Source organism: Ambystoma mexicanum, chromosome 3q, assembly GCF_040938575.1.
Source record: "Ambystoma mexicanum isolate Mex_15411 chromosome 3q, UKY_AmexF1_1, whole genome shotgun sequence".
Taxonomy (NCBI): domain Eukaryota; kingdom Metazoa; phylum Chordata; class Amphibia; order Caudata; family Ambystomatidae; genus Ambystoma; species Ambystoma mexicanum.
Window position 1 is genome coordinate 1,208,353,190 of NC_090926.1, and position 13,249 is coordinate 1,208,366,438.

Here is a 13,249-nt window from a genome sequence, read left to right on the forward strand (position 1 = left end):
AGACTTTGCTATTCTATTGTGCTAAGCTGAATTTCTAAGCTATGGTCATTTAATTGAATTGTATTTCTGCTGCTGGGCAGAAAGCTCCAAGCAGCCAAGGTCAGGATGGAAAAGGGTTGCTGAACAGTTTACAGTTAATTGTTGCGAGGTATGAAGTTCCCAGGAGCCCGAAACGAATCTTGAGACACCAGTTACCTTCCCAGACGACAGACGCATGAATGTACAATGGTTGTGAAGGACACAGTGCAATACATGAGAAGGATCCAGACAGCAACATTGCCAAAATGAAGAACTAGGTTGTGAGCACTGCACCCCCACTGAAATTGAGGGCATTTGGTTCAGTAGTAAAGTGCTTTGGGAAAACAAATAAATAGAGAAATGAATTCCTAGGAGCAAGGCTTCAGGCTTATTTTATTCATGCAGCCATTTACTGTGAGAAGATAAATAGGAGGTTCCTTCCAGAGCTGGCAACATGTTTCAAGATGGGAGTCGCAGAGGGAGCAGGTGCAAGAGGCTGGAAGCCAAGAGGCCCAATTATGGGGAAGGGCTTGTGGTGTTCCATGGGTTGCAACAAAGTTTTGACCTCACTGATTTGCACTCACTATATGATTGGTTGGTCTCAATGGGATGCTACACCAGAGCTGTGTCAGGTGTCAGTGTCCAATTAGAACAGAGCTTTAAAAAGAAATCAATTATAACATGAAGGGTGCCAACCATTTAAACAATGTATTTTGTGCTGACTATGAAATTGTGTCATGTTTGAGGGGTGGTATTTTGATGGTCACGACAAAGGAAACCTCCAATATATTGTTTAATATATAGTGTTTTTTAGGTGCTTAATAATGAGTAGCCAATGGAAATTTTAGGATTAGAATTAATGATGTATTTGTAGAACATGTTCATGTTGTGGTTTTTTGCTTTAATATTGTAGCCTGGAGTGGGTGTGTTGAGGTCCTCAGTTCAGTTCCACAGAGCTGTCTGATTCTTACGGCTGTAATATGTTAAAAAAAAGCAGGTTTTTTTTTGCAATTTATGGACCCTATTTTTTTTATTACTTATATTATTTTTGGATTACTTTGGGGTACTTTACCTTTACAGTGCTCTGGGCACTACCCAGGAAGAAGACTAGCCGGAAGACTGCCATCTGCACAAACCTAGGGAGAAGACAAGCCAGAAACTAGGCCTGGGTACGAACACAGGGAGAGGATAAGCCAGAAGAGTGGCCTGGGTACGAACACAGGGAGAGGATAAGCCAGAAGAGGGGCCTGGGTACGAACACAGGGAGAGGATAAGCCAGAAGAGTGGCCTGGGTACGAACACAGGGAGCGGATAAGCCAGAGGAGTGGCCTGGGTACGAACACAGGGAGAGGATAAGCCAGAAGAGTGGCCTGGGTACGAACACAGGGAGAGGGTAAGCCAGAAGAGTGGCCAGGGTATGAACTAAAGGAGAAGACAAGGGGAGAAGTGACCTGGGAACTACCCTGTGGAGAAGACAGGTGCATGAGTGGCCTTGACACTACCACAGGGAATTGACAGGCAAGTAGAATGGCCTTGGAACTACCCCATGGAGAGGACAAGGGTAAGGGTGTCCAGTGCACTAACACAGGGAGAGGACAAGTCAGTGGAGTGACCAGGGCACTACAACAGGGAGAAGACCAGCCAGAGGAGTTGCTGGGGCACTAAAACAGGAAGAGGACAAGCCAGAGGAGTGGCCAGGCCACCAACACAGGGAGAAGATAAGCCAGAGGAGTGGCCAGGGCACTAGAAAAGGGAGTGGACAAGCCATAGGAGTGGCCAGGGCACTAACCTGTGGATAAGGCAAGTGCATGAGTAGCCTTGAAACTTACACAGGCACATGACAAGCAAGAAGAATGGCCTTAATACCAACACGTGGAGAAGACAAGGTGAAGAGTGGCGTGGGCACTAACACAAGGAGTAGACAAGCCAGGGGAGTGGCAGCCGGCTATACACTAATCCAAGAAGAAGAAACAGGGAGGAGTGGCCTGGGAAATAACATGGGGAGAGGACAAGCAAAAAGTGGGGCATTGGCACTAATCTAAGGAGATGACAAGGGGGAAAGAGGCCCGAGTACAAACCGAGGGAGAAACAAGCAAAAAGTGTGGCCAGGGCACTAACCCAGGGAGAGGGGAAACCAGAGCAGTGACTGCTATCAAGGCACTAAACCAAGGAGAAGACAAGGGGAGGAATGGCTTGGGAGCTAGGATGGGGAGAAGACAAGCAAGAAGTGTGGCCAGGGCACTATCCCAGGGAGAGGAGAAACCAGAGCAGCGACTGCTATCAAGGCACTAAACCAAGGAGAAGACAAGGGGAGGAATGGCTTGGGAGCTAGGATGGGAGAAGACAAGCAAGAAGTGTGGCCAGGGCACTATCCCAGGGAGAAAATATGCATGGGCACTAACACATGGAGAAGAAAAGAAAGAGGAATGGCCTGGGCACTAAGCCAGGTTGCAGAAAATTCAGATGTGCGGCCTGGGCATGAACAATGGGAGAAGACGAGATAGAAGAGTGCCCTGGGCACTACCCAGGGAGAGGACAAGACAGAAGAGTGGTCTGGGTACTAACCCAGGGTGAGGACAAGCCTGAAGAGTGTCCTGACCACTACCCATGAAGAAGGCAAGAGGAAGTGTGCCCTGGGCACTATCGCAGTGTGAAGACAAGTGGAAGAGTGGCCTGAATTCTAACCCAGGGAGAAAACAAGGAAGAAGTGTGGCTGCCCGCGAGGGCACTAACCCAAGGAGAAGACAAGTAGAAAAGAGCCCGGGGTACTAACCCAGGGAGAAATAAGTGTGGCCAGGACACTATCCCAGGGAGACAATATGCAATAAGAATTGCATGGGCACTAACACATGGAGACAAAAAGAAAGAGAAATGCCTGGGCATTAGCCCAGGGAGAACACTAGCCAGATGAGTGGCCTGGGCACTAGCCAGGTTGAGGACAAGCCAGAGTTGTGACCTGGGCATGACCAATGGGAGAAGACGTGCTAGAAGAGTGCACTGGTCACTACCCAGGGAGAGGACAAGCCAGAAGAGTGGTCTGGGTACTAAACCAGGGTGAGGGCAAGCCAGAAGAGTGCCCTGACCACTACCCAAGAAGATAAGAGGAAGTGTGTCCTGGGCACTATTGCAGTTTGAAGACAAGTGGAAAAGTGGCCAGCATTCTAACCCAGGGAGAAAACAAGCAAGAAGTGTGGCTGCCCACGAGGGCACTAACCCAAGGAGAAGACAAGTAGAAAAGAGTCCTGAGTACTAACCCAGGGATATATAAGTTTGGCCAGGGCACAATCCCGTTGAGAAATCATACAAGAAATGTGGTCAGGGCACTAACTCAAGCAGAAGACAAGGGGAAGATTGGCCTGGGAACTTACATCTGCTCTAAGAAGAAGGCCCACATCTAAGCCCACATCTCTGTGGCCTCTGACAACACAGCTGAACTTTTCAAAATCTGCAAGGAACTCGCCAACCATACGGCAGTCTCCACTTCTCTGCCTTCCATGGCCCTCTGCACCTCTCTTGCCTCTCACTTCATTTAATTTCCAAAACACAGGACATCTTCTCCCCACTCACCTCCACTCCACATCCTTTTCCCTCCTGTTTGAGGCCTCCATCGGCCCTCTCTCCCTTCCCCCTCTACGCCCCTATTTTTCTCCCATAACACCTGATGAGGTTTCTAGACCAGTCCTCTCCATGAAAGGTTCATCCCAACAGGTGCTCTCCTGCTCCTCCATAACTATCAAGGACAACATTGTCACCCTTGCTCCAGCCTTGGCCGATTTCTGCATCACTCCTTTACCACTGGATCCTTCCCGCCACTCCTCAAGCACTCCCTTGTGCACCCTCTGCTCAAAACACCTTCTGCCGATCCTTCCTGTCGGGCAAATTATCGTCATATCTCCACTACCCTCTTCCTGGGCAAACTCTTGGAGAAGCTGGCCATCTCCCAGATTATCCACCACACTGAATCTGCTGGTTGCCTCCGTGACCACCAGTCTGGCTTTAGAACTGCCAGAGGCATAGAAACTGCTCTCCTGAACACCTTTGATAACTTGCTTTTCAGTCTCAATTCCAGCTCTCCTTCCACACTCATCCTTCTTGACCTTTCCTCTGCCTTTTACGCAGTCAATCATGACACCCTGATAAACAGCTCTGTGACACCCTTGGCATCACAGACCTGGCTCTGGACTGGTTCACCTCCTTCCTGTCTGACCGATCTTCCCAAGTTCAACTGGGCCTTTTTCTTTCCACCACCTCACTCTCCATCTGTGGTGTCCCTCGGGGCTCTATCCTATCATCCTGACTCTTCAATATCTACCCCGCACCCCTCTCCCACTTGATCTCCACCTTACCTCCTAATTTTCAATGCTATGCTGATGACGCGCAGCTCTCTTTCAAGCTTCCCTCCTCTACCCCCACCACCTTCTTCCTCTCTCATTCCTGATTGCCTGCCTGCTATTCAGGCATGGTGCACTGCTAACGATCTCTGCTTTAATGCCAGTAAGACAGAGATCCTTCTTATTGGGACCTCTGTTCCCTCTTTCTCTCCCACACTCTGGCCACCATCCATGGGCCCCCTCCCCTCACCCTTTGTGAGGCAAAAAACCTTGGCGTCATCTTCGACTCCTCTCTCTCCTCACATCACGGTCCTTGCCAAGAAGGCCCCCTTTCAGCTTCACCTCCTCAGAGGCATTCTCCCTTTTCTCACCTTCCCCCAGAAACTCAATGGCCCTTTGCTCAGCTAGCTCAAACTCTCTGCAAATCAAATGCTTTTCCAAGCAGATATTGGGGGGTAGATCTCTTTCCTCTGCAGGCGCCTCACTCTGGAATGGCCTCCCTGCCACTCTCAGACTGGAGCCAGATCTCCTTACGTTCCGGTCCTCATGACCTTCCTTTTCTCTTCTTCCTTCCCCCTCCCCTTCCATTGTAAAGCTCCCTCTGCCTGTAACTGGCAGCCTGGTTCCCTCAGAGTCAAATAAGGCACAAGGTCTCCCCGTGCCCAGGCTACCTCTGCACCTGTCCTCCTCTCTCCCTACCCCCCCCCAATCACATAACCTGCACTTGCCCTCGGACAACCCCTCATTCACTTGTCTGGCTGGCTTGCACCCTTTGGAGTGATTCCAGTAATTTTAATCTTGCACTTAGTTGTGGACCCCCGGTCACTTCTGCTTCCCCCTGGCCCAGACCGCCTGGCCTCCCATGGCACTCGTCATCTCATGGGCCCTTCTGCCCAGTTTCTGCACTTCCCCCATGCACTTCCTTTTACAGCACTTGCACAATCCGAATGTCGTAAGGCTGATTAGGGTCGCTACTTTCTCCTTCCTCTCCTCCCTTCTCCTGCCTTGCAACACTTGTTTATAGGCGCATTACAAATGACCAATAAATAAAATAAATACATGGGGAGAAGACAAGCCAGAGGAGTGGCTGCCAGCGCGGGCACTAACCCAAGGAGAAGACAAGGGGAAGAGAAGCTTGAGTACTAACCCACGGAGAAAACAAGCAAGAAATGTAGGCAGGGCACAGTCCCGGGGGGAACACATGCACGAAGAGTGGCAGAGCACTATCCCAAGGAGAAGACAAGGGGAAGAGTGGCCTGGGAACTAACATGGGGAGAAGTAAGCAAGCAGTGTGGCACAGCACTCAGCCTGGGATAAGACAAGCCAGAGGAGTGGCTGCCAGCGCGGGCACTAACCCAAGGAGAAGACAAGGGGAAGAGTGGCCTGGGAACTAACGTGGGGAGAAGCCAAGCAAGAAGTGTGGCAGGGCACTAACCCAAGTAGAAGATAATGGGAGAGGCTGGAATACTAACCTAGGGAAAAGACAAGCAAGAATTGTTGCCTGGGCACTTATCCACGGAAAAGGAAGACAAGGGGAAGAGTGGCTAGGACACTAACACAAATAGAAGATAATGGGAGGAGAAGACAAGCCAGAGGACTGGCCGCCAGCCGGGGCACTAATCAAGAGCTTTGTAACAACTATTTTATAGTGTGCTGGACACATGAAAACTGCAGAGAGACCAATATCCACTCTGAGAAAGCGAATACATCCATTTAAACAAGTATTTCTTGTATGTTTCATGTTTAACAACATGTCACACAAGTTGCTCCCTCTCATTTGCTACCAGACCTCATTGGTATCTTCCCATTTCACACATCAATTCAAAGTACTATCGGCCAATGCTTGGCAACTCAGGCTGGGCAACCTGTAATGCTCTTCCTCGTGATCATGAATAACATATCTTTCAGCATAGGTGGGCGTACATTTGAAGCCCTTTTTAGTTATTGGTAAGCCAGTGATTGGTCTCCAGTGCCTTATGGCTGACCCTCCCATCTGTGTCAAAGTGAAATATAGAAGGTTAATACATTAATCAAGCACCAGTCCTTCTCTTTATGTCACTGTGCCCATTTATCATGCCCATATAACTATGTATCATTCTCTGGGAGAGTTATTGGGGAATGGGCAGGCGCATAAACATCCATACCCTGAGACCAGGATTTACCTCTTCTTCTAATATTCTGGGTCACTGGGCCCTCTGTCCCAGCATGAACCCCAATAGAGTGATAGGTCTCGGAGCCATTTTATCCACACATCCAAATCTGGAAGCTCTCCAAATCATTATATATGGTTCTCAAACATGTCAGGGTAAGTGTTATGAAACATGACATTAACACCAAGCACAGTGTGCATTATGTACTCAGTGAGTCAAACGTATGCCTTTTTATCCGGGACGTATTCGGGTAAAAATAAAGTTTGCCGCCATACTAATCCATTTTCAAAATCACACAAAATGCAGATTATTATACCTTTAATTAGACGACTGCAAATATTATGGAGAGCTAGAAAAATGCATTAGCTTTCAAAGGCCCATAGAGTTCTTCATAAGATGGTGCACCCACTAAGCAGTCCATGATTTAAGCGCCAGAAAATCATTTGTACTTTATTGGTTTAAGCGATGGTATCAATGGAATGCAGACCTGAGATGGGAACCTTATCTACAGGAACTTAAAACGGCTAGTAGCAGAGAACACACAAATGTTTTCACTGAAAACAGTCCACATTTCTAGCTGATTGTTGCAATGTAGTGATTTTTAATACAGCATCTCGGATGTACTGGCATGTATACACTGTGACACAATAACATGTGTACTCAAGGTTTAACTGGTGCAGACTTCAAGGTTACTTCAGCATGCCTCAAGCTATATAATGGCTCCCTGGCTTGAGTTTTTAAATTGTGCAATGTTTACTGTGATTGCTGTGTATTGATATCACTAGATGTACCTTACACTGCATAGAGGCTGTGAAACACACTTTTAGAATGTATGGGACTCATTACGAGTTTCTAGGTAATTCGGCTCTAAATCTACAAAATTACTTTTTTAACATGAGGGTGCCATATACTATTAGGACTTTAGGGCAAGGGAATAGTGTAGTAACAAGGGGAGCATCCTAATAGATCATTTTCTGAGTTCATTTTTTATTTCTCTGTTATTTCATTTTCCTTGTGTGGTGGACCTAATTTACATCGCTTTCGGTTGGCAATTGAATCATTCAAAATATACAACAAAGAATCACATTTGGTTTATTTAGTAAGGTGTTTTTTCGCTGCCTTGTATTATTTAATGTCTGTTTCTCTTAATCACCGAAGGATTGCAAGTTTCATGAGTCGAAAATCCTGCGACTATAATTATTTTTTTACATTTCTTTTCATTATACAGGATTGGTCTTTGTAAACTAGTGGAAGAAATACTAGACTGATAACCACCCCAATTTACTAATCCAAACTTCTAGCTCCATGCTGAGTTATTGGGCCCAACAGTGGAAACTAAGTGCCCCTGTTCCTACACACAGACATTTGGTCTAGCCATTCAATTTAGACCCGACTGGCACATACACACCACAGATATAGATGCCAGAATGAATTCATCTTTTGTTGTGTAGCACTGATTAATAAAATGTCCATGAATGTTATCAGTTTTCCGTGATTGATGTTTTGCACAATTTTCGTAGCAGAGTACTTCTATTTATGTTGTGTTTTCATGTATATAATTTGTTGTATTTATGAAGAAAATACGATTCTTTGTTGTGTATTTTGAATGGTTCAATTGCCATCCGAAAGGGATGCAATTTAGGTACACCACACAAGGACGATGAAATAACAAAGAAAAAAGTATCTCAGAAAATAATCTATTAGTACGCTCACCTTGTTACTACAATCTTCCGAATTACTGGCAAACTCGATTACCATTACCGCCACTTGGTTCAAGTGGCACTAGGGTGGTGTTCATCCTCATTTTCGGAGTTCACAGGGAGTAGATTGCGTGGAAGGGAGGTCTGGCATGGGCACTTGATTTAAAATACCATAAAACTGCAGGTTGCGGGAAATAGACATATCAGTTTTCACTGAAAACAGTTCAAATTTCTAGATGATACTTGCATTTCCAGAATGCAAGCCTTATTCACATTTAATGGTTGAATGTAATAGGATCTCAAAACCAGGACTTACGTGGGCCCCAGTAATGCCCACAAATTACTGATATTCTTTTAGAAACTCTAACTCATTGGCAGATAACTTGGAGGATTTAACTCCAGCTTTTTGCTGGCGGTAAATCTTCCACCCACCAAACATGTAGTACGGTGGTGTGGAAATGCACCAGAAATTACTGCTGCATAACTGCCGTTTTTACCTACACCGCCGGACATGTATTGAGGCTGTGCGTGGAAAATACAAATAAACCTTAATTTCCAGTTGTGTGTTTTTAAATCTTTCCCTTCAATACGTTTCTAAAAACAAATCAGTAATTTTGGGACATTACTGGGGCTCACATAAGACTGCCAGTCCCTAATTCTGTGATATTACTTTGCAAGTATCATCTAGAAATGTGGACTGTTTTTCAGTGAAAACTGATATGTGTTTTTGTTGCTTCCTTGATTTAAAAAACCTTTTATGGTTTTTTAAATCAAGTACTCATGCCAGACCTTCAATCCACGCATTCTATTCCTTGAGCGAATGAAGTTTAAACTGCCTAGCATAGCAGTATGATGAAGAAGTCTGTGGGACAGCAAAAATGAACACATTCTTCCAGCTCTTCCGCTTAGTTCAATAAAGTTATCAAAATCTGCATTTTGCGAGACTTAGTCATCAAATGTACTTGTGCGTGGTCCTTCGTATAGTCCCGAAATTCTTTTTGGTATTATGTAAAACAGCCAGGACCCTAATTGGTGATATTTGTCCTCTTCCCCATTTTCATAAGAGCAATTTGAAAGAATAAAATGCGACTATACCAGACAATCCATCTTGGAATAATAACCTAACAAGGAATTTATATAGTATTCTAGATTTTGATCATGTGCTTTGCTCCTTGAGGCAGGTGTAATCTTCTTATTATGGTTACAATACATACTGACAGTAATATTTAAAAAATAAACATATTAACACATTCCAAAGAGACATTTAACAATGTTAGTGCAATTAAATAATTTCCCTTTTTAATGCCTTCTGTTGCTGAGAAGAAATACCATTTAATCTCTTAAAGTGTCCTTCCTTTTTAAAATGGATCACAACCAGATTCCAGTTTATCTTCAGTCAGCACCAACGGCAATGATACATTTTTCATGCTGCTCATGATTGGTTGGTAGTGATGCTGAGCCTACCCATGTGTTACTGTATGTAAAAACACTACTGTACAAAATAACAAACACAGTTTTAAACCTTGAAATTTGGTGCACTGGTCCCTTACAAGGTGTATCAGAACCCCCTTCATACCCAACCCCACCCTTCCAGCCCTCACTATGGACAATGCTGCCTTTGTGGGATGGTGTAATTGCCACATGACACACACAATGGCAGTGTGTGTATCCAAATAGCAGGTTGGACCAACTTGTTGGATGGCTCTGTTTCTGTTGCTCTAATTCTACTTTTAACCACAAAAAACACTGTGCCCCTTCAAGACATGTCTTTGGTTTTGTTTCTCTGGTCAGAAGTTGCGGCGGCTCATCCAAACGCAGACCTCACAATGTATCCTTACCCTTACAACGCTCCTGGGAATCTCAATGCAAGGGCCATCAGGACCAAACGCTGTGATTACATAGGATCTTTACAGACTAATCTAGAACCCCATCTGGGGCCAGACCTATTTAACCCTTGCCTTGATAAAGACCCATGGGGTCGAAACACGTGTCAGCTGACCACTACTAGGACTAAGAGTACACACCTATGGTGAAATAAACCTACACCTTTCAAAAAACGAACAAAGCACGCAGAAATTATTTTCCAGAAAATTTGATTTGAAAGGTAGTCAGGAATTTCCCTTTTTCCTAATAACATTGGAAAACGGGATACCCAAAGCACTTGGTACCTTCAACCCACTAGCACATCACTCTCTCAAAACAAGATGGTGCACACCCCAGCTACGAACACTGAAAAAAAAGATATCAAATGCTAAAAATAAACAAGGATAAACACAACAACTCACACAACACAACAACAAGGTCACCTACCAAAGACAGATCCGTTACTACAAAGCAGAAATCCTTAAATCAAAGAAACACTACCATTCCCAACAAATCATTAATGAACCTAATCCAGAGAAATAACTTTACCAGATCTTTGATGAGATGAGAAACCATGCTTCATACAGGAATATACCTTAACCTACCCAAAAACTATATAATCAGAAACCATTTCCGAGGCAAAGTCCCAAACATTAGCAAGCTATCAAAGCTGTAATAATGAAGGGAAATGGAAGGAGCATTAAAGTTCCCGTCAATGACTTTTAGGCGAAAAACTCAAAATTAGGAATTTTAAACAGATATTGTACCAGTCTTAAAGAAGTGGTGAAACTTAGTAACAAAGCCGGCTCTCTGATTGGCTCTACCCTCGAACATCTGCAAAGACATGCTTATCAAGGAAACATGAGCTTTATACTTTTGCAAATGAATTAACTCTTCTCTTTCAAAGGCAGGAACTGTTCGAAAAGCATACAAGACTTCCTATGTCAAACCACTTCTAAAAAACACAGCTGGACACCAGAAGACACCTTCCCCGTCTCCCAGAATACCAAAACCTCAACACAGGACATCTCCATGCACCAACCACTAAAGTCAAACACCCATCACCATACTGCAAGCAAGAGCAAAACCAGAAAAATAGTTTGAAAACACTGCTGAAACCCCCAAAACTCTCCCTAACTTTTGACTAAGCCTCAATTTCTCTCCACCTTACTCACCACACACAGCTGCTTGCAAAACACCTCTCCCGAAACTTTGAACATCACAAACTCCTAACTATAACCAAGATAATTATCCCCTGGCCAACACACATCCACAATATAAGCATGAGGCCAACCTGTTGGACACAAGCATTCAATGACTCCCGCACTTCTAACGTAGAAGGGCTACGGGTACGATCTGTGCATTTCCCTCTCCTCCCAACTAAGCAAACACACCCACTCTCTTCCAGATCCACCAGACCAACAGATGGCAGTGGTGCATGGTACAGATCCTACTAACATAACATTCTATATCTTTATAAAAGTCATTGTCAAACATGGTCTCTGTATCTCTGTAGTTCGGTAGAAACACCTTTTTTTTCTCTGTGCGCCACATTTGCAGTGCGTAGCATGTGCTTGTATCTTATTGAGATCATGCAGGGAAAAATGCTACAAATGTCGATAGTTCACCTAATTGCTTAAACATTATTTTAGATAAAACTTACCAATTAATGTTGGTCCAGTTGTTTACTACAAATATATAGGTATACCATCTTGACTACTGCGTCACCTTCTTGAATATTTCCCCCCAATTTTGGGGAGAGGATAGAGGTGAAGTTCCACAAACTATAGCACTTCCTCTAAACGTCAGCAACATAGATCTGGGGAGCTTTGTATCCCTCTCTTTGACTTTGGAAATCGTTTTTTCCTTCTTAGAAAAGGAGGTGCTGCACAGTCAGGTGAACAAGGACTGACGCATGAGAAGCAGAAGCTAACATGCACCCCAATACCTGGGACAAAAAGAACAGTGTGATTCTTTTTTATCCCCTGATGCAACTTGCGTGAAGATTTCCTTGAAGAGGTAGCCAGCATACATTCAGACGCCTGGTTCTTCTCGATTATAACTACCGATGGAACACCACTGAGAGAGGATGAAGTTGGTTCCAGTGATGTCCTGCCCCCATTCTCCTAGTGCAGTAAGCTGATGGATCCTAAGTATTCTCCCATTGTCGCCTGGAGTCTGTGGAACGGCTCCTGTGTTGGCTCTGCGTTACTTGCTCCTCCAAAGCCACAGAGACATCTAGAGCCTAGATAGTGTGGTACCCCGCTATTGCCTGGTGTGGACTTTTCTAAGATGATGTCCTTTTAGTCTAGAGTTTGTGTTCATTCAGTCCTTGGCTTTTCTTTTGGAACTTTGCCTATGATCAGATTGTATGTAGTCGTGAATGGAAGGGCATGGCCACACTTCTTATGAGGACACTCACAGTAAGAGGTTGCTGTAGCTTGCAATGGTGTGATCTTGCCTGGAGGAGATCATGCAGGCGTGTTTCTGAAATATTTATCTCATTCTTATTGCAACACTCAAATCCACACTTCTCAACACTGTGTTTATCGAAATAAAATAAACAAAAAAAAAATAACTAGAGTGTAAGGCAGCAGAATAGATACACTACTTATGATAATGTCTACAGCCCACTAGGTCATGAAATTATCCAGAGACTTTGTATGGGATCAGGGCTAAGAGTATATATTTCTGTCCGAAATAACAGAGGAAATCAATACAAGTCCCACACACTCAAAAGGTTAAAGCAAAAATGTAATTGTTCCTCTGGGAAGCTTTGTATTCAGTCTGAGGTGAAATCTGTGGATGAGGACAATGTGCTTTGTAAATGATCTTACAGTATACAATGTTTCTAATTATGGGTCTTGGAAAAAAACCTGACATTTCCAACTGTTGGTTGGCTGGGTCAGGGATCCGGTGGGCCTAACGGAGAATGACACATAGATTCTCGGCAGAACATTACATCAAAAAAATTGGTGCAATATCACGAGGAGAGACACATGCATCCTATTTGTCTCTAAATTAAACTGGATATGTATGCTCTAAAAGCTAGCGATGATGGTCTCATATTTGTCCAGCAAAATTAATGATTACCCTGTCGGATGGGGACAATGAACGTGTAAAGACACATCTGCAAGTCCAATCAGTGGTAAGGACTTAGCATCACCTTGGTGCCCCAGAGAGAATA